Source organism: Rhinolophus sinicus, chromosome 18, assembly GCF_057876585.1.
Source record: "Rhinolophus sinicus isolate RSI-liver-muscle chromosome 18, RSI-T2T, whole genome shotgun sequence".
Classification (NCBI taxonomy): domain Eukaryota; kingdom Metazoa; phylum Chordata; class Mammalia; order Chiroptera; family Rhinolophidae; genus Rhinolophus; species Rhinolophus sinicus.
Window position 1 is genome coordinate 99,490,236 of NC_142518.1, and position 6,193 is coordinate 99,496,428.

A 6,193-nucleotide genomic window follows, 5' to 3' on the forward strand; every position below is an offset into this window, starting at 1 on the left:
TTTACTCTTACATGTCCACTTTGGCTCCACATCATCTTAGCTATTTCCAACCTCCTCGAGACTATTCATAAACCAATCAAATATATATAGCTAGAGTGTATAGTGCTAATGATGTGTAATTTTCCATAAAAGTTATTGTGGGCATATTTCTTTCACATGCCAAAACAAAACATCCAAGTTGTAGATGTAAAATAAAGAAGTTTAAATGTTCAGATTAATCTTTACTAGATAACATTCATTGGAAAAAAGCCTTTATGTGGATCATAGAGAGGGTGCCCCCCCCAAAATATACACATTTTAAGAAAGGAAAAAACTGTATTAAAATTGTAATACTCAATGTACACCAATAACAAAAGACAAATACAAGTCATGTGTATACATTTTTTCGGCACCCCCGGCATGTTTAACACCAAGTCATCAAATCATTAGACATGGCTTCATTAGAGAATGGTAACCAGTCTCGGAGTTACCATTTCTTCATTCTGTACTTAATGAAATAAATCCACAAAAGTTAAGCTCCTTTCCCAAGGTTATACAGCCAGTTCAGTTACAGTTCAGGACAAAGAGGAGCGTGCCTATGGCTATGAAAGTTATACGTGGGGGAACTTGTAACTCTTACCCTTCTCTTCAAATCAATGCTATCTAAATTTATCTGGGAAATAAATCCTTAATCAATGTTTTCTAGTTAACATCTAGTTATTAGAAAAAAAATCATGCCATAAGTTTTCTTGAATATGGTAAATATTAACACCTTCAAACTCACTTTAAAACAGTCTGAAGGAAAGAGTGAAAGGGGTAGATGCATAAGCATGCATCATGTATCTTTTTGTTGCTTTGAAAACACACATGTACATATCTCATCATATCTAAATCAGAAACCAAGAGAATCTGCACATGCTACATGGACTTTTGCACAGATCCAATATTTAGGATGAAGTAGTAACCATATTGCTCCTTTGTTAACATGGATTTTGATTGGATCAGTCATTCAGATTGTGCCTGATAAATGCCACGATTGCTGATTTCACTAAAATGTATGAATCAAGACACCACTTAATTTTCTCTAACTGAAAGGGAGAAAAGGTTGCTCTTTTAATGTGGTTATTTTCATCCTGTATACTCTAGTTGATGTTATCAACTCCAGAAGAAACGAACGCTGCAGTCTTCTTGTTGCCAGCAGGGGGAGCTCAAAGACAAATTGAGAAGCTGCAGGACCGCACAGGAGAATGAGGGCTTTTTGGGGCGTGAGAGAGTGTTCAAGAATGTGTATATCACTCAAAAGAAAGGCAGCAGCAAAAATAATTGCTGAAAAAGTGCAGAGATGACATAAATGAAGCCAAGTTTGCGAATCTATGAAAAGGGTCATTTTTCAACACCCACGTTTACCTCCTCCCACTTCTATCTGCTGATTAAAATGAATTCAACAAGGTAATATTAACATCCTTTTCCAGACAAATGGAAGAAGTAGCTAAGCAATTTTGGTAACTTTCTACTTGATTCCTTTAACCATTGCTCAAAAAAATATCTTAAAATATTTGCTCTTACAGGATCCAAGTAATTATAAATTAATTTGAAGTTGGTTTTACTCCACAGTGATTCTTCATCCATCTTTTAATGCTCATGTACCTTTATTTTAAGAGGTTTTTCTTTTCCTGAGCACACATTTGCTCATCAACTAGATCTAAATAAACTCTATGGCTATATGTATATGGAGTCCTAACGAACAATTGTTTTATAAAAACTTGATGTCTCACCTACATTCATGTATTAATTTATCTAAAATATATTTATTGAGGACCTATGGTATGCCAGATACAGTGCTAGGACATAGGGACCCACCAGGGAATAGGACAGAGAAACTTATAATCTAGTAGAATGGACAGGCACTAACCAATTACACAGGTAAGATAATTTTAGAGATGTGTTGTGAAAAAATGAAGAGGAATAATGTAAAAGAGTGACTGGAATGGGAGAAAGGGCATGTCTCTCTGAGGGAGTGGTATCAGCACAAAAACCTAAATAAGGAGACAGCCATGCAAAGATCTAGCCGGGCTTGGCAAACTTGGTTAAAGGGCTTGTGGGGCATATGATATGCTTTTGTAGCACAAAAGCAACCATGGTCAGTAGTAAACAAATGATCATGGCTGTGTTACAATAAGACTTTATTTACAAAAACAGAGCCATGAAAGAGGAAGAGTCTTCTAGGCAAAGGGAACACCAAAATCAAAAGTCCTAAATCAGGGATGAGTTTAGTGTTTTATAGGAACAAAAGTCCAGTGTGACTGTTACATAATGAGCAAGGCAAGAGTGATACCAGCTTAAGAGAGGTAAACAGTGGTCAGACCACATAGGGCCTTATAGGCCATGGTAAGGCATTTGAATTTTGTTCTAAATACGGGGTGATACTATTGGAGGATTTTGAGCAGGTGAGTAACATAATCTGCTGTGCATTTTAAAAATTAAACTCCGGCTACTGTGTGGTGAGTGGATTGTAGAGAGGAAGAATAGAAGTGGAAGACTAGTTACTAGCTAGTCCAAATGACAGATCGTGGCAGCTTTCATTAGGGTATAACAGTGGAGGTTGATAGCAATGGATGGATTCAGCATGTATTTTGGAGGTAGAATCCAATAGAAATTGCTGATGGATAAGAAATGGAAAGAGGGGAATCTAGGGTTTTTAGCTTGAGCCACTGGGTAGCTAGTGATGTTATCAGCAGAGTTAGGAGAGATTAGGAGAGAAGCAGGATTTGGGGCAAGAAAGAAATCAAAAATTTTATTTTACACATAAGAAAGTATTAGCTTCCTAATAGACATGCAAAGAGGAAACTGGATGTACAAGACTGCAATGTGGAGCACAGGTAAAGTGTAAAGGTATAATTTGGTTCAGTTGGGGCTCAACCCTGACTATTCCTCACCCCTCTCAGCAGCCTTGGCATCACGGGTACTAGGAGGGGTCAGGTTTCCGCCGCGGAAAAGATAGCAGCAGTCTAGGACCTTCTGGGCTCTCATTAGATTCAGGCCCTGGAGGCGGGGCCAGAGGAGGGCGCTGTTCGTGACGTAGTCTTTGCGCGCGCTGTAACTTCCTGCCTGGAGAGCCGCGGTGACGACGACGAGCAAGCCGCCATTTTTACGGGGGTCTGTCCGTAGCCCAAAATTGCACAAACCAAACCTCTAACCACTCCGTGGACCCTGAGTGCCATTAACCTGGTACCTAGAGCCCATCCTGGATCCTGAACAATCAATCCAGACCAAAGCTAATGCCTTCTAGAGAGACAGAAGTACAATCCAACCGTTGGGCCTGAATGACTCAGTATCCAGCGGGACCGCTGGGACTAATTCTCTTATCAAACTTGTAGCCAGCCAAAGCTACCATGCTTCCCATCTCCGTTATCATTGGTAACCGCCCAAGATTGGCTTACAGAAAAAATGAATTGTGTAAGGGACAATATGACTATGAAAGGCTTCCAAGAGAACGAGTACCTCATGGAAGTTATCCCAGTGATGGCTACCATAAAATAGTTAATACTGGGCCACCACTGCTCAACAGACCTGGTGAAGGAAGCTACAATAGATATTACAGTTATGTTGATTACCGAGAATATGAGGTTTGTACTTTTTCTCTTGGTGGAAGAAGTGGTCCACGTCACAGAGGAGAGGAATCTGGCTATAAGTGGACAAGGGATGATTATTCTGCAAGTAGCCAGTCTGAACACAGGAACATGAGAGATGACTTTAGAGGAAAAAATTACCTTTCCCATTATGTGAGAGACAGGTCTCCTCATGAAAGAAAAACTTTTTTCAGACACTCACCTGTAGGCGGAGAGGATTCTCCACACAGCAGATCTAGCTCCAGTGTCAATAGTAGTAGCTACGCTTCAGAAAGAGACAAGTCTCAATATGCAAGTCAAGAGAGACCTGTTCATTCTTTGAAAACATCAAGAGTCATATCACCCTCAAGTTTTTCATCACTTCTGTCATCACAGGTGTTAGAAAAACCCAGTAGGCTAACTGAAAAGGTACTTGTTGAGGCTGCAAGGAAGCAGGCTGCTAAAAAGCTACAGAAGGCAGATGAATGTAACTTACCTGAAATTTCTGAGTATGAGGCAGGACCCACGGCATTGTTCACTGACCAGCCAGAACCTGAGTCAAATACAACAGATGGTGTAGACAGTCAGCTAAACAGTCGCTCTAAAGCAGTAGCATCAAAACTCGAAGAGATTCAACAGGCTTTCCAACAGGACTGTGAAACTTTCGCAGTGGTTGTGAAAATGCTGCTTGATAAAGATCCTTCGTTAGAAAAGTCTGTACAGTTTGCACTGAGACGGAATTTACGTGAAAGAGGTGAGCGGTATGTTGGAGAACTCAAGCATTTCATTGAAGAGTATGATGCCTCTAGTCAAGATTTTAGAGGTGCCAGAACAGCTGCCGCCAAGTCCAGATCCAATACTGTGCGCTATCGATCCTCGCCCACCTGCTGTGCACTCCCAGTTCGTTTTGGTTCTAAGTCCAGTACGGCAACTCTCAAGGATAAGCTGATTGTGAATCTTCTTAAGGAAGAACAAAGCCCTCAGAATAAGATTACAGTGGTTGGGGTTGGTGCTGTTGGCATGGCCTGTGCCATCAGTATCTTAATGAAGGACTTGGCAGATGAACTGGCTCTTTTTGATGTCATGGAAGACAATTTGAAGGCAGAGGTGATGAATCTCCAACGTTGCAGCCTTTTCCTTAGAACACCAAAAATTATCTCTGGCAAAGACTATAAGGTGACTGCAAACTCCAAGCTGGTTATCATCACAGCTGGGGCATGTCAACAAGGGGAAGAAAGCCATCTTAATTTGGTTCAGCATAGTGTGAACATCTTTAAATTCATCATTCCTAATGTTGTAAAATACAGCCCCAACTGCAAATTGCTTATTGTTTCAAACCCAGTGGATACCTTGACCTACGCGGCTTGGAAGTTAAGCGGCTTTCCCAAAAACCGTGTAATTGGAAGTGGTTGCAATCTGGATTCAGCCCGATTCCGTTACTTAGTGGGGGAAAGGCTGGGAGTTCACCCATTAAGCTGTCATGGATGGGTCCTTGGAGAGCATGGAGATTCTAGTATGCCTGTATGGAGTGGAGTGAATGTTGCTGGTGTCTTCCTAAAGAATCTGCACCCTGATTTAGGAACTGATGCAGATAGGGAACAATGGAAAGAAGTTCACAGACAGGCAGTTGACAGTGCTGATGAGATGATCAAACTCAAAGGCCACACATCCTGGCCCATTGGACTATCTGTGGCAAATTTGGCAGAAAGTATAATGAAGAATCTTAGGCAGGTGCATCCAATTTCCACCATGATCAAGGGTCTCTATGGAATAAAACATGATGTCTTCCTTAGTGTTCCTTGCATCTTGGGACATAATGGAATCTCAGAAGTTGTGAAGGTGACTCTGACACCCGAGGAAGAGGCCTGTTTGAAGAAGAGTGCAGATAAACTTTGGAAGATCCAAAAAGAGCTGAAGTTTTAAAGTCCTCTAATGTTGTATCATTTCACCGTCTAGGGTACAACAGGATTTTATATAAATCAGATATAAAGGGGGTTGTGTATATTGCCCTTTATATCTGATTTATGACTAAAGCAGTAATATTAAGACAGCCTAGGGAAAACATCAATTGCCTAAAGTTAGAAATGGGAATGTTTCATAAAACTGTGCAGCTATATCCTGACGCTAAATGGTATTTATCTTGTGTATTCCTAAACTAGTTAGTGTGAAATAGTTCCATATCCTCAGAGGCACCACCACTGCCAATGTTGCACAGACTACAGTTGCCCTTCAAGCTAGATGTGTGTTTACTGTGTGTTATATAACTTCAGGTTCCTTTACCTTATATGCCTAGTTCAACTTTTTTTTTGCATGCCTTGTGCATTACTGTCCTAAAAGATCTAATTTTGCATACATTGGCATATAATGTAAAAAGAAAAGTCTACATATAAATAATGCAGCCAACTATTCAAGTGTCATACCAACTAAACACTAAGTAAACCTTGAACTGTGAAAACAAAAGAAAGGTTTAAGAGAGACTTTTTAGATTAGTTGCTCAGGTAAAACATGTTTCCAGATTTTTTTCCCCTTAGATTATATAAATCCTTAATATATGGAATTTTTGTGATAAAGAGAAATACTTTATGATAGTTGACCACCTTTCCAAT

At 40.1% G+C, this 6,193-nt stretch overlaps 2 pseudogenes; both read left to right on the forward strand.

Moving 5' to 3' along the window:
* The first annotated feature begins 3,371 nt into the window (after positions 1-3,371).
* Positions 3,372-4,576, forward strand: LOC148754683 (periphilin-1 pseudogene; annotated as a pseudogene).
* LOC109457516 (L-lactate dehydrogenase A chain pseudogene) lies at positions 4,513-5,510 on the forward strand (annotated as a pseudogene).
* Positions 5,511-6,193: the final 683 nt, after the last annotated feature.